This window comes from Oreochromis aureus, linkage group 23, assembly GCF_013358895.1.
Source record: "Oreochromis aureus strain Israel breed Guangdong linkage group 23, ZZ_aureus, whole genome shotgun sequence".
Classification (NCBI taxonomy): domain Eukaryota; kingdom Metazoa; phylum Chordata; class Actinopteri; order Cichliformes; family Cichlidae; genus Oreochromis; species Oreochromis aureus.
In genome coordinates, this window is record NC_052963.1 from 7,946,355 (window position 1) to 7,971,525 (window position 25,171).

At 40.6% G+C, this 25,171-nt stretch overlaps 1 long non-coding RNA gene across 1 annotated transcript; it reads right to left on the reverse strand.

Moving 5' to 3' along the window:
* Window positions 1-287: 287 nt before the first annotated feature.
* On the reverse strand, window positions 288-1,301 carry LOC120436238. Its single transcript, XR_005610263.1, has 3 exons — window positions 1,182-1,301; window positions 985-1,048; window positions 288-503 (listed from the first exon to the last, which is right to left on the reverse strand). It is a non-coding gene; the product is annotated as an uncharacterized LOC120436238 (long non-coding RNA).
* Window positions 1,302-25,171: the final 23,870 nt, after the last annotated feature.

Consider the following 25,171-nt stretch of genomic DNA (forward strand, 5'->3'; position numbering starts at 1 on the left):
CAAATTTGCTAAAGTTTAAAATGACAATTGATTTAATACAGATATACCACATTGTAGCAGTTTGGTTCATTAATGTATCATCTGAATGCAAAGAGCTGTCCATGCGAAACATGTCAGAAGCTCAATAAAGGTCCATTCCCAGTTACTGGATATTAGCTGTGCTGTTAGCATAGCAAATGTCAGGGCTACATGTTTATATTGCCCTTTGGAAAACCATGGCACATGATTAGTTGGGAACCTATATATGTGAGATTCCTCTCTTTGATCGGACTTTATTTTGCCAGAATACTTGTCTGAATATTTCTTAATATTCTTGCTTCAGTTCCTACTAAAATATTCACAGACATATTCGCAAGTCAAAAAGAAACTGTCTTCATTGTGTGCTTAATTCAAGCCCATGCCCTCCTCTCCATCTGTCGGTTCTCTCCATCCCATCCTCCCGCTTTCCATCCTGCCATCCGCACTGTGGTCTTTGATCATCGGAGTCTGCAGAAAGTATGAGCCTAGAGGCATGGGAACCATGTGTTCTGCCTTCAGATTTGATGTTGTGCCTATAAACACTTCCATGTTTTTGAGTTTGATCAAAATGTAAAAGCCATCTTTAAAATCCATAAACAGCAGATGAATTCCTCAACACTTGTCATGACATCAATACTAAAACGTTACCATTGATAATTAGAATGACAACTTCTGAATGACTTCTTTATAAAACAGTGTTTTCTCAAGAACACATTTGATTACACTATTCCTGTTAGTGAGGAGAGAACTCCGACAATCCAACAGCTGACGTGAGAAGTCCCTGATTTTTTGTGATGATTTTAAGTGAGTTTAATAAACAACGCCCTATTTTAAAGAGTACAGCATTCTAACTGTGTGCTGCATTAAAAACACTTAAAGTACTGAAACTAAACATGACCATTTTGCTAAATGTTTGTTGTATTTTTTTTAACAATGTGAACATTAAAATAATTTTGATTTTCTTACCTCCAGTCCTTGTAATAAAAAAAGTACAATTCCTTTAACATCTGCTTTACAGGCAGCTGATTTTCTGCACAGGTGGATACAGAGAGAGAGGATATTTAAAAAGAAAAAAAAAAGCCCGGCATCTTCAGACCTGAAGAGCATTGTGTCTGAGAGGGGTTTTGGTTAATACGACGGACGAGTGTGGGCGAGACGCTGACCTCTGCACAGCCGTTGGCCTATAAGAGCTTTCATCTCAAAGACACGGAAGAGAGGTGGAGGACGGCGGCCCAGGTGTGCGTCACGTCGATAAGCCTTCCCCCCACTTCAGCCACCCGCTGCCCTCCCCCTCCCTCACCTCCATCTGATCCCATCTTTATCCTTGTCCTTTGTCTGGCTCCTCTCACTCCTTCTACCTTCTTTCTGAAGCCCAAGTATAATCCCAGATAGGAAGGAACGATATGAGTTGAATAAACCCCGGGAATTAATTTTCTCATCTTTCTGAAATATTTCTCCCCACTAACCCTCCTTCCCCCGTAGTGGCTTTCTCGCTATCTCTCTATTTTCTCTCTCTTTCTCCATGAACAGTTCAATTGGGTCAGCTAAAAAGAAAAAAAAAGACCTTTTTTGTAATAGAATTTTTAATTCACCAAGCAAAACATTGTGAAATTAGAAGCATAGTCTCACACATGGCACAGTGATCTTCACTCAGTTTTTTTTTTAAGTTTCTTCCACCCTCTCTCTTTCTTGTGCTCCTGACTGGAAATGCAAGGCCTGTCTATATTGACTGCCATGCAAATAGCAGATTTTCTCAAGCTGTATTGTCGGGCACCGGTGAGAGTCTAGAATCCATCAGCTTGAACAGAACTTAGCGCAGAGGCATCTTTCTTTTCTAACAATGAGTCATGATTGGCAGTGGGCCTTGTCGCCACTATCCACCAGTTTCAAAAGACATAAAAATGAGAGCGTGCTTGAACTGATATCAGATTTACCTAAACTCCAACTTGGTCAGGTGACTCCTGAGGGATCAGCTATAAGGAAGACTTGATGAACCAGAGCATCATCTTTTGCATCCTGTGGAAAGTTGCATAAGAATATGTCTCAATGATTGTTAGGATGATAGAGAAGTGAAGACACTTTGAAAACTTTCTTCAAAACTCAAACCTATATATTAAAATCATCTTGTATGATTTGCATAATGAAGAGAAAAGGTCTCCATGTTAATTTAATGCATGTGTATATGCGAATAGCAGCAATTTTAATAAGTTATGCTGCATTTCAAGAGGGACAGGACTGCCTGTAGCCATGCTAGCAGCCCTGTAAGACTGTACTTAGTGCAAGACTTTCAGCTGAATGCACATTATGCCAGATTCCAAATGCATGGACTCATGGACTTAACAACTGCATTCCCAAGAGGTCCATAAATGTGTACTTGGGACACACTGAAGTGCATTGGAAATTTCACTTAATCTACATGGAAGGAGGAGGCCTCATAGAGATTTTCAGTCCCCTGTGGTGTAGAGCACTTCCAAACTTTATGTATACCATAGACTGTATATAAAAGATGGACGATTTCTGGACTCAGGGTTTTAAACCATCAAAATTAGTGTTTTTGGCAGCACCATATTGCTTTTTAGGAGCCCACAGTGGGTATATTCCGACAAGGAAAGTGGAATGCTAAGTTATCAGCTAACACTAACATGTTTGGTTAGCATGCAGCATCCATAATAGTAGAACCAACAGAATCAAAATCCTGCTCCTCACATACAAAGTCTTGAGTAATCAGGACCCATCTTATCTTAATGATGTTATAGCACCATATCACCCCATAAGTGAACTTAGCTCTCAGACTGCAGGTTTATAGTTGTTCCTAGAGGATTTAAACGTAGAATGGGAGGCAGAGCCTTCAGTTTTCAGGCCCCTCTTCTGTGGAACCAGCTTCCAGTTTGGATTCAGAAAACAGACACTATCTCTACTTTTTAAGATTAGGCTTAAAACTTTCCTTTTTGCTTAAATATATAGTTAGGGCTGGATCAGGTGACCCTGAATCCTCCCTTAGTTATGCAGCAATAGGTGTAGGCTGCTGGGGGATTCCCATGATGCACTGAGTCCTTCTTCTTCAGTCACCTTTCTCACTCGCTATGTATTTATACACCTCTCTGCATTGAATCATTACTTATTATTAATCTCTGGCTCTCTTACACAGCATGTCTTTTGTCCTGTCTTCCTCCCCTCACCTCAACCGGTCGCAGCAGATGGTTTTTCTATTATTTCTATTATTGTAGGGCCTACCTTACAATATAAAGTGCCCTGAGGCGACTGTTGTGATTGGGCGCTGTATGAATAAAATTGAATTGAACTGAATAGCATTCTAAACCCCTTAGAACTGCTAGTCCCACAATAACAGCAGCAATGGCAAAGAAGTGATTTCTTGAAGAAGTTAACTTGTTAATTTTTGTCTAATTTTAAAGGAAAAATTTAACAAAATGAGAATTTAAAATGAAGTTTTATGTGTTTTTTATTGGTTTAAAAAACATTATTATTTTATTACAATTGTACAGTTTAAATATAAGAATTTAATTATAAACAAAACGTAAAACAAACAACAGCAGCTAAAACGTTTTAATAATTTAATTATTGTAGAAGAAAAACTTAATGGAAAATGTAAAAATGTGTAAAAATGTAATTTTGGATAAAGGATGGTGTTTAAAAAAGACAGAGAACTCACTGTGAAACAGGTCATTGCATTGCATGCATTTTAAAACAGACCTCACAGTTGACTACAACAAATTAAGTGACCGACTTTAAGAGTACAACAGTGAAAGTTGAACCACATCTGCCTCTGCCCACTGGACCTGCAGCGTCTCGTCAACTTTTCACACTGCTCTGCCTCAATCTGTAGCCCTTCACCTCCTCAGCTCTGCTCTTCAGGCCTAAAACCTGTCAGATTCAGCTGCTCTGCTCTTTATTTGCTCAGATCATCACACACTTCCCCGCTCTGACCCGCTCTGCCCCAACTCAACATCCCATCTGCCACACGTTCAGCCTCTTGGCAGTTCTAAAGATAAACTTACAAATACACTGAAAAACAAGCATACCTGCTAAACAGAAATAAAATTCTACATTTTCTCTCACCACAACTGAAGCAAACTTCTCTGTACCGTATTCGGTCTTTATGCCTGACGTCATTAGACGTTTCCGGGTCCAAACTCTGCTCCAGGTCCCAAAGTCAAATGAAGACTGCGGCATCACTGAGAGTTATAAACTGTCTTAATTCTTTCATCTTTAATAAAATGTTCAGTGTGGCTTCTCTACCAGGTGTAACAATTAAGTTTAACATCCAGGCATCCATGAAAACAGCATTTATGAAATTTAAAGAAGTTAGAAGTTAGCAGGGAGTTAGCTCGCTAGTTTCCACCTAAACATGATATACCATGTTCTGACTGAGGGATTTCTTAAAAATTAAAACATACAGCTTCTGACATAAATGAAGACAGAAAACTAAACAGGAGTGGCCTTTGTAGGGTTACTGAAGTTGGGCTAGCTGGTATAGGGACAAATACAATCGCATGGCAGGATGCTGTAAAGGGACCAAACTTCAGTCAGGAGAACAACAGAGTTAATCCATCCACAATATGAGGTCAGTCATTAATTTACTGCTGCATGGACTGGACTGGACTTACATCGTAAGGTTTTAAAAACTGAGCTTTAAAATGAACAGTGGTAATGAAAACCGAGACAGGCCGACAGTGATCACTGACTGTTTTTTAGGGGCTTGTTCAGATTAAGTAGAAAAACAATACAAAGCATTAAAATATGTTAAAAACACAACAGCCTTAATACATGAAGAGTAGTTTGGACCCAGAAGCAGGGTTCATACATCATCATTTAAAGACCAGATAGCAGGTGCATCAGTCAGATAATTGCATTTAAATCCTCCAAAAGGTATCATGAACACCACCATGAACTGAATAAGCACTGGTGACAACAGCTGCCAGCTACGCCTAACTGACCTCTAGCTTTATGCCCTACCACTACTCAAATATCAAATGTAACATTTTATATAGCTGGCTGTAAACTTGTATATTTCATTGTTTATTATTGGCATTTTAACATGGGAGTCTCTGGTGATTGACTCACTTTTAGAGCTGGCCCCAGGTGCCCACTAGAGGAACTGCAGGTTTGGGCAGCCTATGTTGGCTTCATTTTTCCTTTTGCTCTGCAATCACATGAATCACAGTCACTCTATTCTCTGACATAGTTCTCTTGACGTTAACAGGTGGTGGCTTTCAGTTTGCACTCGGGTGATTCACAGTCAAGTGTGAAGGGGTAGGAATTAGAATTAGCACCTCTAAGGCTCCAAGGTTGTCAGCTGGAAAACTGTGCAGTGCCCACTCTAGGTCAGGGATGAGTTGTTGCCTCAAATGGAGGAGGCCCCTCGGCACACCCATGATATGCTGGAGAGATTATGTCTCTCGGCTGCCCTTGTAACCTGGACTTGTTTAAGTGGCAGAAAAAGAATGGGTAGATGGATGGATTTGGAAGATAATCATTATGACCTTATGGAAGTGCTAATTAAGGTCAGTACTATCTCTTTTTTAGAAAACAACCAAGTGGGCAAATCACAGATTTCAGTGGAACAAAAAAGGTCAGCGGAAACACAAAAGCGAAAGCCAGAAGAAAATTTCACAACTCTCTTTTGGATCCATCTTCTGGGTTTCAATGTGAACCTTAAATGTATGTACTTAATTCAATGCCGATCCATGTAATAGAAACCTCAGCAATCATCTTTATGTTGAACAACAGTTTGAATAAGGTCCAAAGTTTCGAATGGTTGTGCCAACGTCCTGGACAACACTTAATACTCAGTCAAGATAGCAATACAGTTTGCATTTAAATAAAGATAAATGGCACTGAAGTCGATTGCATATTTTAAAAAAATAGTTAATATTAGTTCTTGAATGGATGGTGTCTAATTTACCTTTAGATTGTACCAGAAACAACTTCTCCTCGAGCTGCCCACCTCATAACAATTGCTCCATCTGACCGTGACCTTTTTTTTCGCCAGGGACACAGCGTCACTTTCCCAATGATGTTTGCTGGGACAGATAAAAAAGTCATGAATTTTAAATCTCTATCCACATGCCTCATTCATAACTCATCGACCTGAAACAACACACACACACACACACACACACACACACACACACACACACACACACACACTAAAACAATCCAAAGTCTTCCAAGTGTTGGTGGAGAGGGGCTTAGTTGTGACAACTCAAAGGGCTCGGTGAAAATTCATGTAGGAAAACAGCATTAAGCATTGAGCAGAGTTCAGCTTCCAGTCATCTTTGCTGGTGAAATGCAGAAAAGACAAACATAGCAGTATATTTTTAGCATATATTTTTGCAAGCAAGCTAAGAAAGGCTCCTTTTATTCACTGAGATGTTTAAGGACACATCCACAGAAGTAGAGGACAGACAAATATTATATCAGCAGCAAGAAAATTCGTGTTTTTTCTACAACGTAACACAGCCAACGATAATACTGAGCAACAAGGTATGTTGTGCTGGAGATTGTGTAATTCAGTGTCAGGAACCAAAGAGCAACACTATAATTCATCGATGAACATGTGCCTTAGCTTATAAAACCAGTTAAAATGCAATTCTTCAGCAAGCTGGCTGACAAATGGGTGTCATTCAAGAACTCGACCAGAGATGATTGTCCGCTTGTCCACTGAGCATGCAGTTTCTTCACCTCGGTGAAGTCCTGATCAGCACTTACTGCTCGCAACTTATTTTTAGCACATACTGCTTAACTTGGCACAACTCTTACAGAGAACAGATTCTCTTTGAACTATGGCACAGGCAGTTAACTTGACAAATGGCAATTTGCAACCATTACTTAACCATTTGCAAGTTTTCTAACCTACTGAAAATCCTATATAGAGAATCAAACAGTGATTCACATAGAAGCAATAACCCACAGAGCTGCTGCACTTACAAAAGAACACTGCAATTAAGGGTCAAAGGAGGGATTGTCACAACAAAAGTATGTAATGGACAAGAAACAGAAAAAAGCTGGTTTTCTCATGGTGAACATGTGGTTTTTAATACCCTGCTATGGTGGTAGTGGAGTGTAAAGCTAATGGTAGGTGTTCTATCTTTGTATTTATAATCAGTGTTTGCATGACAAGCGCTAGAAGAAGGATCCAAGTACAGACGCAGTGAGATGGGGAGGCACAGTTCAGTGGCTTATGAAACTGCAATAGGAGGCAGTTAAATTGTTTTTTGTTTTAAATCAGAGAAGCCAACCAAAGAAAAAATCTGAGGATACCTGGAAAAAGGTAGCATTAATCTTAAATTCAAAGGAGAAGAAGCTAAATGTCTTTCATCACTGCAGGTTTCACAGAAAGCTACTTTTTGCCATACACCATCAAGTCCCAGTCTTTTTGCAGTTGCTGAATTCCTGCTCAGCAGGATATGTTGTTGGGGAAGCAAGAAACCTACCATTGGATGTCACAAGATGCTGCTGGGAAATAGTTGGCATTAAGTCACATCTGCCTGATAGGGCTGCACCAGCTGCACAGGAACACAGAGGGTAAAGAGGTCCCTGAAGTGGACCATGTCAGCTTTAACAATGGCAAGATGAGGAACAGCCACTGTGCACGCGGGTGACAGTAATGGAGGACCACTCCAGATTATAAACAGGAGGCAGGAGGCAGCTAAAGCTGAACTCCTTTGGAGGTTGTTTCGTAACAGAGGTATGACTTTAGAGGGTGACGAGGAGGCTGGCAGAGAAGGAGCAACCTCTATGAAAGGTAAGAAAACCCAGCATGACAGAACCTCCCTGGGCAATGAACTGGAGGTGATTATTGAAGATGAGGCTACTCTGGAGGAATAATGCAAGGCCAGTAAAGAAAACAGAATAGGTGTAAGCATGGAACCAGCAGCAAAGGTGGGTCTGAAAGAGAGTGCACAACAAAAGCAAGAAGGGGGACTGAAGGTGGCTGCACCACCCAGTATGGAGGAGCATTTATAGTTTTTCACTCGACTGCAAATACAGAAACAGAAAAAGGACTAAAAAAAGTATCTGGTAAATGTTAGGAGCTAACCAACAATTAGCAACCCACTAATGATTAGGTTGTGTTATAGCCACAAGAGTATTTCCAGAAACAGCAAGATGCAACCTTGATCTGATATGCGGATGATTTGGCTTCAGACTTCTTCTGTCATAAGAGTTCTATTTGGGTGTGCCAAGTAGGTGGAAATTCAATGAAAAAGAAAGAATACTTTAGTTAGACATAACACCAGTCAACTGGCTAATTAAGGGGAAGCAGCAATTTTTTTTAACGCAAAATTTGTAGTTGACTTTTCAGAGAACATCATCTGTGGTAATCTGGAACTTTTTCCTCACATCATCCCAATAGAGCACTTCGCTCTTAGACTGTTGGGTTACTTGAGGTTCCTAGGATATGTAAAAGTAGAATGGGAGGCAGAGTCTTCAGCTTTCAGGCCCCTCTTCCGTGGAGCCAGCTCCCAGTTTGAGACAAACTCTCTCTTGACTATTAGGATTACACTTAAAACTTTTAAAGCACAATTAGGGCTGGATCGGGTGACCCCAAATCGGTTAAATAGGCCTAGGCTGCTGGCCCCCTTACCATGATGAGTGTTTGTTTTTTTTTGACCTCCAATGTATTTATACACCACTCTGCATTTAACCATTAGTTACTATTAAGCTTACACCCAAATGGTTGTGGCAGATGGCTGCCCCTCCCTGCGCCTGGTTTTGCTGGAGGTTTCTTCCTGTTAAAAGTGAGTTCTTCCTTCCCACTGTTGCCAAGGTTTTGCTTATAGGGAATCATTTGATTGTTGAGATTTTCTCAATATTATTATAAGGTCTTTAAAATATATAATGACCTTAAAATATAAAGCGCCTTGAGGCGACTGTTGCTTTAATTTGGCGCTATATAAATAAAACAGAATTTTAGCATAGATACTCTCCAAAGAAGATGGCTTTACACGTTTGATTCGGCACAGATTTTACACAAGAGACCCATACTGACGCAACTGTCAATTTATCCAGGACTGGGACAGGCACTAGAAGTACAGTAGCTTATAACCCCCCAAGGCTGGGTTTATGTCTCCTCCTGGTTTCAAACAAGGAATATTTACCTGTAAGACAAGTGTTAATCACTACACCACGGATCCATAGTAAATAATAATAATGCAATTCTATGAATTTCGCACCTAGTAATGTCACCAAAAATTAGTTATTATTTTGATCTGGTCTCTACCTGTTCTTTCTACCTGCATACATAAATGACAAAATTGTGAGAGTGGAAGGGGTTAGGGTTAGGATTTCACTGTTTCCTGCTAGGGTCTGAGTTGAAGGTTGAAAAAATCAGTCACTGATTGCTTCTGTCTGTGGTTTGGATGAACAGGTCTTCAAAGAATTTTGGGTGAAAGAAGACTTGGGCAGATTTAGCTCCCGTAGCAGAACTGTGACTGATGTTTGGGCTGAAGATCAAAGGTTTGGAAGCAAACTGCTGAGCTCACTTCAACGAGAGCAGATGTACAGCCGCAGCTTTCTTGCACTCTATGTAATGCCCAGTCTCCTTTCGCTGAGTCTGTGGAAAAATACTTCACACTTGTTGACCTCAGTCAGACTATATGGCAGTGAAAAGGTTAAGTTCTGCAACAGAGGGGGTGACATCACTGCCTTTTTGCTCAGAGCGGAGGCTATTTGGATTTATACACTGGACACACTGGCACCAAAGGGGCTTAATGAGGTCTTTGACATTTGTCCTCTTTTCTAATAATTATACTGTTAGGGAATGTTTGGCTTGGCTATAACCTTTCTCTAATTGAACTGTATGCTCATCTGTCAGTGAGGTTTGTTCTGTATAATGTATCTGACCTTATGCTCCACAGTTTCTACAGACAAGTTCATAAATGCTATCATGCCTTTTGGCATAAAGAGTTTCTTTTTTCCCCCCTTCAAAACAAGATTTCTCTGACCTGGAAGGTTCTTGTAACGTTTATGACACAGAATTGGAAAGGCCCATTATCACTCCCACTTGTCATTCTTTTGGTTATACAGCAAAATAATCCATCACAAAGACTAAGTGGAGGGAACAGCTAGCCTTTCCAATAGGGACAAACTAGTGTGCCTAGATATCACTTTTCAAAAAGCAAAACAATGATTTAGTAGATCTTTTAATGCCCTCAGAGACATACCAAGGTAGGTGTCTCAACTTTCAACTTCAGATTTTAACAAATCCATGCCCAGATTTAACTGTTATATAATAATTTTAAAAAAGTAGTATTGTTAAAGACACAAACAAATACGAATCACTCAAATACAAACAAATCTTGCAAGAGCTAGAGAGGAAGGAAAAGTTCCAAAAGGGCTAGAGACCAATGAAATACATTCGTGCTGTCAAAAAACAGTGGGCTCAGGACCATATGCAGCTTGCTGCCATGTGTAACGGCCCAAACTGTCACTGTAATCTTATTTGTCAAAATGTTGCTGCATCAGTGTCCTCGAGACAAACCCGGGCCCATTTATTTCTTCTGGGCAAATAAAGTTATTCGAGTCTGCACAAAGGATGACAAATTCCCGTGTGTCTCGGATAACAGCAGTTCACTTGTTTACCACTTCAAGTACAACAAAACCCCCATGATAGAGTCTGGAACACGGCACGGCACATACATCACACGACTCTGCCACTCGGAGCTAAACATACATGGCGTGGCGTGTTAACCTTTGGATGGACATTTGTATGTGTGTTTTTCAGCTATACCGCTGTGACAGATTAAGATGAGGATGACAGAGTGTGCCTCTCTGGATCACTCACATGAACACATACACACAGAGCCAAAAGTTTACCTGAAGCTGGTTTATACACACTTACACACATATAGGATTAGATACATGCCTCCACTTGCAGTGATGCTGATCGGTAACTAAACAGTGCTCTGCACACACAAGAAGACAGGAGACGCACTAGAGAGAGAGAGCAACAGTGGGGAGCTTATGTCACACCAGCAAGTAGAGAAAGCAACATGTGAAGCCACAGTAACTAATGACTGTAAGCTGAACAGGTTTCAAAGTCCTTATGGAGTCATAATTAAATAACTATTTGTATTTGCTTTTTATAGGTGTAAAAATGAAAATGAGGACAGAAGTCTTTAAATTTTTCAAGCTGTTTTTATATAAGTGAAAACAGAAAAACCAGTAGGCTCAAATGATACATCAGCTAACAGATAGCAGCTAAAATGGTTACAAAGTTGCTATTAAGTTGCGACCTTTGCCAAGTTCTTTATTTGTTTCATTTATTCATTGATCTGGACCACAGATCAGTGATACATTAGTTAAGGGATACCAGAAGAACAGGTTATTAAATTAGTATAAAGTCATACTATTTACCATTTATTCCATCGAGATTTCCCGTGGGTTTTTTAAAAAAAAAGAAAATGGTGTAAATGGCACAAAGGTGAACACAAAGATATCAGTGAAATGTGTCTTTAAGTTGATATTGGGTTAAAACATTTGCCATGTTCTTTATTCTTGTTTTTCTTCCCAATAGTTTTTTTTAAAAGCTGTTTTTATATAACTTTTTAATATGCACAAGATGAGCAGGCACATAAGATACATAAGCAAGCAGATTATAAAATCAGTGTTAAATTGGGATCAAGTTATAAAATTTGCCTGACTTTCTTTTTCAACTGGACTTTTTATAATACAATTTTAAACTGTTAAAGTGGTTTACCAGATACATAATCTAATGGATACCAGTCAGTCAGCATTGAATCCAATTTAAGTGTTTACTTAGGTTTTTTTTTTAACCACATTTATGTGTTTTATCTGTTTTGTCTCTGTGTTTTACAGGAAATGTAGTTTAAAAAGCTAAATTAGCTAACAGATACTAGTTGAACAGTTGATTAAGTCAATATTAGGTCGTAACACTTGCCTGAATGCCTGTTTTTTGATTTCTTTATAATTTCTTGTCTGTAAGGAATATTAACAGTAACATTAGGTTACAGAGTTAAAGAGTTGTTTTAAAAAAGCAGTTGTTGGTCTTTAGACAAGCAGGTGGTCGACTTACCTTTCGAGTGAAACCTGTGGAGTGCTACATAGATTTAAAATATCACGACTAATGATTGTTTTAAACCCTTTCTGAACACACACATGCACACACATCCTTGGAGCTGGACCACAGATCAATGCTATAATGCAGACTCCCGTGGAAAATAAATCATCATATATACTAAGTCTGCATGTGCAAGAGAAACAATGTGGAATTTATTCATGAGGAACATCACAAAGTGCTCAACAGGGAAACCAAGGACACCACAATTAAAAAGCACAGACACAATTTGGAAATTTCATGTCAGAGTGGGCCTGTTTTGTTATGTGGGTGGTTGCATGCACTACAGAGGAGTTGCGTTTGTGTCTGTATCACTGAGCTTGTACCATTCCAACACCCTCCCCCCCACTACCACCACACCTCCTGCCCCCTTTCCATTTCTTTCAGACTAATGTACATAAACAACACAAGACAAATCACCACAGAGGCTGAAAGAAAACTCATGCAGCAGTTCTTGCACTAATGTTGCCTGGCAACCAAACCAAGGTGATTTTGTAATTGAATACGTTCTCGGGATATTTGTCTCGAAAGTGGCATGTCCAGTTGTGAGGCCGGTAAATGTCGGACAAAAAGCTTCAGGCACGACTGTTTCGAATTGCTGAAAAGCTTGGACACAGACACAGGTTTGTGAATGGTGAACTGCAACTTCAAATTCTCAGGCTGAAAAACTTGGGGTAAAAAAAGCATACCCTTTAACACGGCATTTAACCCCTGACAGTCACAGTGGAGCCAGTGAATGGCCACTAGCACAAAACTGCACTTGTACTGGGCACGTCTCAGAAATGAAAGTCAGCTGTAGCAGATAGAGAACATACAGTTTTATCAAATCTTGTTGTGGTTAGAGGAAAAAGAAGCAAGATTTGATGCTGTATATGGGATGAAATCTAAAGGAAGTTCATTAATGGCTGAAAGGATTTTCAAAATCAAACTTAAATTAATGCGCTGAAGAAAATGTATCTTGTTTTTTGTCTTAAAATCTTAAAACCATAGTCTGTCTTATCACGTGCTAGACTCCAGGGATAATTTTTTTGAGCTAACAAGTTTTTGGAAGTGTAGCTCATTGCAACTTGAAATATGTGCAAAGACATGTACGAAATAAAAGGTTTGGAGGCTAATATAACCTAAAGGGGCTAATACTTTGGTGACAAATTTTCAACATATTGCACCATTCTTCAATCACAAGGCAGCTTTTAATTCAGTATCTGTCAGCTACAGCAGTCCTTTGAGGAATAGTGGCAAAAAAAAAACATGGTATAACAATTTCTCCTCACGTCTTCCTCTTTTGTTTATTGGCTTTTACACAACACAACCCATTAATATTGTTCCTGCGTTTCAGCAATTAACATTTACACATTTGAAAGCACTTACAGTTCTGCACCTTGTTACAAAAAATGTGATGGCATTTCAAATGCCTGAAGGTGGATTTCTACCCAACAGTTTATCTGTGGCATTTTCACATTGAACATAAAAGAGTGGTAGCACCAGATGGGAAAATATCTCAAAACATTTTCATGCTTGGCAGAGGTGGAGAAGGTGGTGTCTCAATAAAAGCAAAGTTCAGCTGAAAGGGACACGAAACATTTTGCTAGAAAATCCACTGGAGTTGAAAAATACAGAGTAGAGCAAAAAGAACACAGTTTTCAACAGTGCTTTTACCATTTTACGTTTTTCACATTTTCCTGATGAACTTTTCTTTGAGCTTCGTTTTAATTAGGCAGCTAAATAAAGCTAGTTTTAAGCACATGAAATGGAGGCAACTGGACTACATGAAAAGAAGTCAGTTTAACTTCAACTTCACACTATGCTGAAAACAGGATGGCAACTCTCCTGAGACTAGCAAAAATCGGTGTTTGCTCAGAGACTGCAATTATTTTTTTGGTTGTAAAAGACTGATATAAGTAGCTTTGGTGACAACTTTTGATTGCAAGGAAACTGCACAGATCACCTGGTGACTGCCTCTCTTTGCAGTCAGGGTCTTGACTCAACTGGTTGTATTCCTATATAAAAGGAAGGTTGTGGATCGCCTGTGTCATTATCAGTGTTGGGTAAGTTACTTTGAATTAGTAACTTAGTTACATTACTAGTTACTTCTCTAAAAAAGTAACTCAGTTACTTCAAGTTACTCGTTACTTTCAAAGTAACTAGTTACTAGGGAAAGTAACTTTGGTTTTACTCAGAATTCTCTTGTTAATGTGTTGCTTCCGTAACTAGATACCCAGCAAGATTGCCAGTCTTCTAGCTTGCTTACTTGCCACAAGTGCACTGTGCCACCTACCAATAGAAAGGAAAAATAATGTGCACATTTCCACGAGAGAAATCACGCCTGGACCGTCGTTGACCGCCGCCATGATTCTAGCCTGCTTTTTACATCCAACACAAAAACTGCAGTCGTGGTGCTTTTGATTGTACTCAGAACTTGGAAATTCTGCCTTCTGAATAGGAAGATGTAGGTAACACCAGACTGCAGATGAGCTGCATACAGAGCTGGACTGGGAGAAAAATCGTCCCGGGCATTTTGACTAGAGACCGCCCACCATTATAGGAAAAATCATAAAGCCTTTGAATGAAAATAAACACTGTTGTGACAGTGATGTACACTGTTCTGATGGTATATATGTATCAATCTATCAATCGTTTGTTGTAAGACTCAGATAATTATTTTTTTAAAAGCGAGACATTTTAAATGAGAATAAGAAAGAAAAGTATTTCCTTGTCCCCCCCTTTCCCTGTTAATGCCCTACCTGGCCCCCTGGCAACACTTTGCTAGATCCGCCCCTGCACAGTTACCAGCTGTCAGCTACATAGAAAAGGATCCTGGTGTTATTTGTCTCTCAGAAACAGTTCATAACTTCCCTTCAACTCATTCATGTCACCTAAAAGGTAAACCTGTTTCTCCATCACCTGTTTAGCTCTGATGATTCAGTAAGGACATCTCCTGGTTTCATCTTCATGTTTCCCTCTCACCAGATAACCAAACCGATATCATGACCAGCAGCTTTACAGCTGTGGCTCCAACAAACATCAGCTGATACTAGAAATTAATATTAAATAAATTCTTTTTTTTTTTTTTTTTTTTTCCCCTGTCCCGTTTGGATCTTTAGCCATCAGAATTGTTGTCTTAAGGCCAAGAGAGATGCCAAGCGGATTTACTTTACCAACTGGATCATCATGGCCTTGCCATATTGGTCCATTTGATTGACCTTTATTATAATTATGTATTTATTTTATTTTCAGTTGTTACAGTCGGGACAGACATGACTGGGAGATAGGACAGGGAGAAAGAATGAAAGAAAGAGAGGGAGAGAAAGAAAAATTGAGGGGAGAAGAGATGGCGAGAAAGGGGAGAAGAAAGAAAGACAACAAACAAAACACCTGGATCACCTGTATGGAGAGAAAAAACAGAAGAGACAACAAACAAACAAACAAACAAACAAAAAAAAAACAGCTACATAATAAATACAGCACCATCACAATAAACTAGCTAGCAGTAGATAACAGTAGATACTAAATATTAAATGTTGTTGTGCAGCACTTAAGATAGATAGCGCACAATGTGCTTTGAGGTAGCAGCCAAGAAAGGTGTAGTTTGTGTCTGTGAACACCCGTGTATACACCTGTGTGGATAAGCATGCTTGTATTCCAAAGGTTTCTCCATGTAACGATCTGCTAGGGAGTGTGGGGAGCCATAGCCCCGTCCCCCAGGGCATGAAGCAGCTATGGAGGAGATCCATGCCCCAGACATCCAGAGGCCCCAGAGTATGAGGACCCAAGGAGGACCACCAAAGGGGGGAACCGTGCCACCCTCCTGGGAAGAGCTGAGTAGACCCCAAACGAGATGTCACCCAGCAGCCACAGAGCAGAGGCCGGAGGGGTTGCAGTGGCGTGCCTGCTGGCCCTGCCGGCAGCCGGCTGCACCAGAGAGGACCGAGCTTCAGGCCCAGAGGCCAGAGGCCTGAGGGCACCCCACCCCCCGGAAGGGGCCCAGCCGGGCCACAGGTGCCAGGCCCCGCCAATCGGCCACCAGGAGTGAGGCGGTACATACATGAGTGCCCAGCCCCAGTTGACAAGAACCACCAGCACACCAACGTCTGAGGGCATCAGCCACCGGCAGGGAGTGTGGTGAGGGGAGATAGGCCTCCGTACTTTGGAGGGCCTGAGATGTTCCCAGAGAGGTAGAGTCTAAGGCCCAACCTGACATATAGACACAGACAAACAGACGCACACAGACTCAAACGTGCATTCCCACCCCCATATACACAACCAAATACTTGGCACTTACCCAACATGTAGACAGACACAAATAGACACTGCACAGACAATCACACTCCCCAAACATACTCTGTATCCCAGGTCCAGGTACCCCCCGCCCCCAGAGGGGCAAGCCGCACTCTGACCCAGGAGGTGTAACCCTTCTCTCTGGGGTGGGGGCAAGCGGACCGCCCCCCCATCTGCAGTAGCAGGGAGGCCCCGCATCCCAGACCCCAATCTGACGGCCAGCACCTCCTCCCAGCCCCCCAGCCCTGACGGCTAACAGAACCGGGGTGAGTGAAGACCTCAAACCTCCCTCCGCCCGCTCATATGTAGTGTTGCTGTGTGCTGTTCTAAAGTGCATTTAAAAACACAGGAGGGCATGGTGCTTCCTGCCAGAGAGAATATTAAATAAATTCTAACAACAGCTGATCAAGCTTAAACGTGCTGCTGTTGTTTAACGCGACATCCGCTGGTTTCCTCTTTCTGGCGCAAAGTGGGCGATAAATAAACAAGAGAGAAAAGCCGATCAGCTGATCATTGATCAGTTTCGTGATTGAAGTAGAAACAGGAGGGGAGAGAATGAGAGAAGAAGAGGCAGCTGTGCAGCTTCAGCTTTGTGTCTTTTTCATTGTAGCTGAAGTCCGGGACAAACTGTGTTCCTTTTCACCTCAGTACGAAACGCGTAATATTTTCTCTGAATACCAGACGATTCTGTTTTTTACGGGACGGTTGGCAACTCTAATAATTAACCGTATGAACAAAATAAAGTTCAACATCAGTAACATAGCACCCACCCAGCTGTATAGAAACTCCGTCATGCTAGCTAGCACGCAGTACGAAAATGTCAGCATACCGAAAATAAACTCCACCTAAACTTGGTTTATATCTGACCCAGATAGACTGCAGGTCATAACTTCTTACCTGAAGTTCAGTTCACCTGACACGCGGACCGGCGGCCGCTTCGGGTCTCTCCTCTTGCCTCCCTTTTCCTTCATCCACCTGCTGGCCTCCACCACTTGCTAATGTTACTGAATCTGTGGAAGCTCCGATATCCACCACACGAAGTAACGAGTAACGAGCCTATCTAAATCCCAGTAACGAGTAACGCGTTCCTGGTTTTGGCATAATAACTAGTTACCGTGCTCGTTACCACAATAATAACGTAGTTACTGTAACGCGTTACTTAATAACGCGTTAGTCCCAACACTGGTCATTATGCAGGTTAACCACTGTCCAGCTGCAACTATTTTATTATTTGATGAGAAGTTTCTGAATTTTTGAAGTTTCTGAAGGTTCTTCCTGGACTCTGAATATAAGTATTAAGTGTGAATTTCTGTGTATGTGTTAGCAACAGATTTGTGATTTTCAGCTGTGATCTATCGCAATCAGATTGCATGCAATTGCCAACTTGACTCAAACTGGTAGCAGACTGAATCCCCCTCATTACCAGCTTATCGCTGTTTTGATACACCAAAGTCATTTTGAAGATGGCAATTGACTGTGAGTGGTCACAGACCTGATCCCCATCTTTGAAGCAACCATTTCAAAGGCAACAAGATCTGTGTGCACAAGATCTTTGCACACAGTCGCAATAATTTGGGTCTCGTTGATGTTTCCCTGTACATCTGACTGTAGCATTAGGATATGATAGAATAGGATAGGATAGAACTATGATATGGATTACTGAAAACTTATATAGACATACATAAAGCTATATTTAAACCTAGCATAAGTAAGTAACCAAGATAAAAAAAAGTTTAAATCTGGCAACAAGTATAAAGGATAATCCCCAAATCACTACATCTCAATTTCATTATCCATAAAAATTAATAACACATATGCCCAAAAGACCTAGACCATCCTAACATGTACAATATTATTTTTATATCGCTGTCTTAGAAGACAGCTAATCTAATGTTAATGAGCTCTTTTAAAAATCTACAATCTGTAACTTTGTGTCAACTTTTCATTTACGAAAATAAGTCAGTAAGATAGTAACATGAGTTTAGTACAAATATTGAGCTAACATTAGCTTGGAAAATGTCTCCTGTTGGACAGACTACATGCTAGACTCAATCACTGCTCTGTTATATTCTATCTCTTTCTAGAAGGTCTTAAACTCTTAAAAAACCATTTTTATTCAAATAATACCTTCAAACAACTCCTAATGTCTTGTTATTCTGTCCTCGTTCATCGTCTCTTATTCATACGAAGCAGGATACATGAGGCACTGAATGATGGGATTTGTGAGGAAAAGTGTAGCACAGGGATTCACTGAGAAGTGAAAGTTGATGGGTCATTAATTAAGGCTTTATCTTCATAATAAGCTTCAAAACTCATCACTGATGAAGCCACAGAGTAGAAAGCCGATTCATTCTCTAATGCATGGCACTGTGCATTCTGACAGTTTCCACAAAAACGTCCTATCATGTCTGACCATCCATAAAGTCCTGTCTTTATCACAGAGATGAGTAACAAGCATAAATGAGTCGTGGCTTAACAGGGTTAAGAATTAACATAATTAAAATATTCTGATGTTTTTTTCCTTTACCAGTTTGACATACCTAGATACAAACTTTGCACATGAGTCACTTGATCTGAAAGGTAACATATTCAGCTTTTTCAAAACTAGAAGAAGAAGAAGAAGAAAACTGCTTGTTTAGCATGTGGCTAAAATACATTTCTGCCTCAAAATGGTTCAGTGATGACATGATGGATTAAAAGAAATTTGTACTCCTTATCACTTAAAAAAATCTTCTTAGCCATCATGTTACCACATTAACTTTTGCAAGACATGTAGAAACAAAGAGAAAGATTGTGATTTTAGCCTAACTTTGGCGTTATTAATTTGCTGTCAACAGCTAGCATAACACCTTTATGCAGAATTTCGTTGTTAGTAATGACAGGGCGCTTGACACATGATTTATAAGTCTTTGCTTGCTAGTTACTATAGTTATAAGCATAGATGGTATTGCCACTTGAGTCTATTTGTGTCTTCATTAAGGCAAAATGTAGTGACTTACTTTACAGCTCCTTGGGATCAAAATAAGGGGTTGTGTTCCTTATAATGCCCCATATTGAGTATCTTTATTTCCACAGTGGATAGGGTTTGACAACTCACTGGTGCTGCGGATGGTTTACAAGATGTACTTGTAAGTCATGACTTCTAACAACATTTATGTCATCAGTTTGAACATCTACCAGGTTATTGATTACCTGGGACAGGCTTAACTTGTGTTTTATTAACTCGAGCAGGAAAGCAAGCAAGAAAATAGAAGATGTTACCTTTTGTATGAAGTGTTATTCATCCATTTTGTGCATTATGGTCCTTCTGTTACATGCTTTTCGATGCAGCTAAACAGCTTTAGCTGGCAGAAGAGTCAAAGACGTTAGCAGCAACATCCTATTTTCTGCAGTCCAGCTGAGCTTATAAGCAATTTGGACATAGAAGCAAGAGTCAGTTGTCTAAATTTGAAAGTGTACAATTAGTAAGATGTCAGATGTAATTAATTCAGGAGTGCAATACTGATCAATCAAGCATATCTAAGTAGCACCTTTAAGGCTATTGGAATAGAGGTTAAAAATCAATAAAAAATCAATAAAAGTCCTCAAGGGTAGAAAGAACTGCATGTAGGCATATACAGAACATCTGGGTCATTAACTTTGCTGCTAATCAAAGAATACCGAATAGGAGGAACAAAACAAAAGGGGGTGACACGAGTCAGGCCAGTCAGGGGTAAGAATAAGACACAAAAACACTACCTCCTTCCATTTTCTTGAGTCATATTCCATAAACAGTTATACAGTTTACCACCAGGTGCCACTGTTAACTCATAGCAGCCTGCCAGATCCCTCCCCATTCTTTTTCTGTCTCTCCCCCCCTGCACTCCATTTCTCTCTTTCCCTCCCCCCCCTCCATCTTTTCCTCTAAAACAAAGTAATTGCCTGCAGCACAGTTCAGAGTCTCCTACTCCGTCTGACGCAGATCAGGCTCCAGCCAGTCAATCATTATTCTCCACCACAACAGTGAATACCTCGTGTGGTTCAAGAAGTCGCCGCAACCTGCTGTTGACACTAGTATGTGTGGTTGCCTCTGCACCCTTGTGTGGTTGTGTTGTGTTGTGTGTGTGTGTAAGTCTATGTGTGTGTGGACTTTCGCGACCACGGTGCCGAGGTCTGGCTGCTCCGTTTCGGTTCTTGGGAATCATATTTATGCATGACGGTGTGTGCATGTGTCACGCACACGATTAGCGACAGACATTAATCTCCTCCCTCCCATTCATCTGTCACTCAGACATCTATAATTCAAAGGCAGCCAGTCAGAGGTCTTGGCTGGGTCTGACTGAACAGAGAGCTGAATCTTTATTATTATCGATTCATATTCTTCTAATTTGTTTTGTTTCTCTCTCTCTCTCGTGTTCGTATTTACGAGCAATCTGTTAGCATGTGTTTAACAGGAATGTGTATGTGCTTCTCCTCAATGCGTAGGTGGAGTGGAAGTACAGAAGGTCCATGGTAAGTGCCCAGCCTCTACGTAAGGATTTTGCTCTCCCGATATTCTAATAAATGCGGGTCTGACCAAAGTGCAACGAGATTGTCAGTGCTCTGCAATTTGAGATCCACATCACTTTCTGCTGACAGAGAGAAAGTATGGCAGAGCAGGATAGAGACAGCAAAATGAAAGGGTGCGAAAGCGAACGCGTTAGAAGTCAGTTAAGCCATTTATTCAACCAAGAGGAAGACAATCTCTTTTTTCAAGGTAAGTCCCAAGCAAGAAGGCAGCAAACGAAAACCAAGGTGCTAAATCTTCGGAGCATCCTGAAGGGAGCGTTTGTGCGTTTGCTGGAGAACACCGACGAGTGTAAATCCAAGTGAAAGCTATGATCTCGTATGGATTTCCTCCATTTAATCTCTTGAATCACAGCAGGAAGGGGAGATGTAAATAAAAGTGGAAGGGCTCCCACATTATCAATAGCACCTCACCTGCGAGTCGCTGAGAAGAGACAAAGCCGGAGTGCAGCGAGGACTGACAGCTTTACAACTTCAAACAGCTGCAGAACCACAATCTTAAGTGTCAGAACAGCAAAGCGGTAGATATAGAAGAGGTTTCCAGTTGAATTGCTGTCAGATGAGCTGGAGTAAATCTCTATCACTTGTACTTTTCATGTTCAATTAGAGATCCAAAATAAGAAAATGCAGAAACCTATCTATTATCAATTTATGAACTTACTGATGTGTTTGCCTGTGTTGCACCAACAGTTCCTCAGTGGCCTTTATTTTTTATTTTATTTTATTTTATTATAATAGACTATTCACTGTGTTTTGGCAATGTTTTATTGAATTTCAAAAATCTTAAAATGTCACTTGTGTGGAAGAAGAAACAACTTTTCAAGAAGCAGGAAGTTCGAAGGCACCATGGATGCATTGACTTACACGGTGTCTATACTCCATTTCATATTTTTATACAGATTTCACTGAGAAAAAAAAACATGCAGGATATCTAAGCTGATATGGACTGGGTGCTGTGTTAGGGATCAAAGGATGCCACATCATTTGGTGGAAATGAAAATTAGTAATCTTAGGAGGGCTAAAATGAAAGACAACCCACGTATACTTGTATGCATGCTCCTAATGAGACAGCGGATGGTTTCCTGGGGTATCTCCACCCAGATCTGGTCCAAGACATCACCTCCTGATTAGTCTGAAGTGCAACCTGGCGGTCTTGGATGGACTGAAACATCTGTCCCTGAAGGTGTTCTATTGGATTTAGGTCAGGCGAATGTGGGGACCAGCTATAAATTCATCCTCCAGGACCTGCCTACATGAGATATGGATTAATAACCAGGAGGAACTCAGGACTGACTGCACCAACGCAGGTCTGACAGTGAGCTCAAGGATGCTTAATAGCACTCAGGGTGCTGTTGCATAGACTGTAGAGGTCTGTACATCCCTCCATGGATGTGCCACCACCAAACCGGTCATGCTGGATGATGTTATAGGCAGCACAACGTTCTCTACAGCTTCTCAGACCCTTTCACATCTGTCACATGTGCTCAGGGTGAACCTGCTCTCATCTGTGAAAAGCGCAGGGTGCCAGTAGTGGACCTGCCAATTCTGGTGTTCTATGGAAAATGACAACTGGGCACCCCGGTGCCAGGTAGTAAGCACAGGGCCAATTTGAGGATGTCGGGCCCTCAGGCCGCCCTCATGAAGTCTGTTTATGATTGTTTTGTCAGAGACATTCACACCAGTGGCCTGCTGGAGGTCATTTTGTAGGGTTCTAGCAGTGCTCATCCTGTTCCTCCTTGCACAACGTAGAAAATACTGGTCCTGCTGATGGGTTACTGTCCTAGAGTAACTGCCTGTCTCTCTGCTTTTGAGACTGTGTTGAGATTAGGCAAATACCCATTGGTAATTAAGATTTAAGACATAATTCAAATTTTTAATCAACTTAATTCCAGTGTCAAGACAGCCTCCATCCCAAAGCACTTCAAACCCAAGATGTGAACCCAGAAAAGAGTCTCCTATGTCAATTGGTGACGAGACTAACTGGCTTCTCTCAAACATACCGACGATTCTCACAATACTGTGTTCCAGTTACCGATCAGAGTACAACAAATTATAATACAAAGCAAAGACAGCTATCTGAGATACTGGAAAGAACTAAAAGCTAGAGCAGATTAGAATATTGTTCTGCAGTAAACAGAGATCATGAATTGGCAGAATCTGTATTAACTGTCAGAACACAGAGAACACAGAGATAGATCATAACCAAAGTATCGGCTCAGCGAGCACAAACTGGAATCTAACAAGGAAAACATTAAACGTCATGGGAACCAAAAAACAACAGGACATGTGATCAGTGGTCACATTTCCTCCTAAAATGTGAATCCTTCAGTCATCAATTCATGCATGAAAGGTTGAATAACAATAATTACAATGAAACACATCATATATCTATAGTAACATTAAACGAACAGTAGATGGCAGGGTATGGAGTGACACATCAGTGTAGTGGTTTATGTGCAAGTATACCATCAACACTGACACAAATACAAGAAAACAGCCTTTGAAAAGCTGTCCACTGTAGTGACCACTATGTGTGAAATGGTTAAAAACCCTGTTTTATCTCCACAGTAGATATGCAAAAATTACCCACATTATGGCTTCAGCCAAAACTCCAGAGTGTAGACACACTTAATATTTTTAAATCACACCAAGAAAGGACCATAATGTTTCCTTACAATTGTTTTTTTTTTATCAGTTGGTCCATTTATGAGTTGTAGAGGCTTGACATTCATTGACTTGTCTATGGTTTTTTAGCTTTTTCAGCCATTTCTTTAACACATTTAGCTCTAATTATTAAACTAGCTTGTGGCTTAAGTTACTAGCTACACTTATCAATGCAAACATATAAAACAATATATGCATTAGCTTGCTTTTGAAACAATTATGTATTAATTGTAGCTACTCATTACCACTTACTTTTAATATACTGTGCATTAAGCACTTTCAGCAAACCTTTTTGATTTAAGTTGGCAGAAACTTGAGAGCGAGTCATCTACCAATCAGAAAGTTGGAGGTTTGATCCCCTGCTCCTTCAGCCCAAAAGCTGAAGTGCCCCAGGATAACATATTGAACCCAAAATTGCTCCTGACTCATTCACTGGAGCGTGAATGCATACGTCATACTTCACAAACACTCAGAGGGATAGAATGAAGTGTTTTATGTGTGTGAATAGGTGAATGTGCCTTGCAGTAAAAAGCACTTTGAGTGTTTAGTTAGAGCAGAAAAGCGCTACATAAGTGCCAATTTATTTTGCCATTTATAACTGCTAGCTTGATATCTGGTTGTCACAGACACTCAGTCAAAACATGGAGAGCTGAGGTGTTTATCTATTTTTTTTTTTTCAAATTAGCCGAGTTAAAATTTCTGCGTACTCCCTCAGACAAAAGCAGAAATATCCCATGCGGTTTGAATAACCGTAGTAAGGAACTTATGTAATAAAGCAACCTGGTGAAATGTGGAGAAGAAAAGAGCAATTGAAAGAATGACGTGTGAGGATGACAGGAGGAGACAGAGGGTTGTTTTCAGATTTACAGACCTTGCTGCCGAATGCAGCTCACACGAGGAGTAGCAGAGAGAGGCCTAATTAACACAGAGAGCACCAGCATCCTCAAACAGGGTGAGTGATTCAGATCCAGCTGTATTATCACCCTGCCATAACAGTGCCAATCCAACCTGAAACCAGCTCTGCTGAGCTGATTTGCCTTTTCCTCGCATCATCTGAGGTCATGACGTACTATCCACTCCTTCTGAATGCACAAACACATTCTGTGGCTACTGCATAGCTACAGTATCATTCCAGTTATTCATGCCAAATATGTCATATCCACAGAGATTTCACTTGCACAACCACACAATCTAGTGAGGTCTCACTTGTGCTTAATTTGTGCATCCTTAAACATTTCACAATAACAAAAGCTATCAGCACAACCAGTGTTAATTTCATTGACCAATCATTTTCTTCATTGTTTTCATCAAACTACCTTTTTTTTTTACTGTGATGACAAAATGTAATTACTGCACATGGAGTAAGTAATCTCCATGTGCAGTAAAAGGTCAGATGAGCACATTTGATCTGCCCCCTGGGAAGCAGTGCAGCTATCTCCCACCCTCCTTGTTTCTCATGAAATTGCGACAAAATGTGAATACTTGGGAGGAAGAGAAGAGTAAGTGAGCTACGCTCTTTACTGAAAGCTCATTCAAGGAATTGAATGAGCTTTCAGGGGCTTCACACATAGA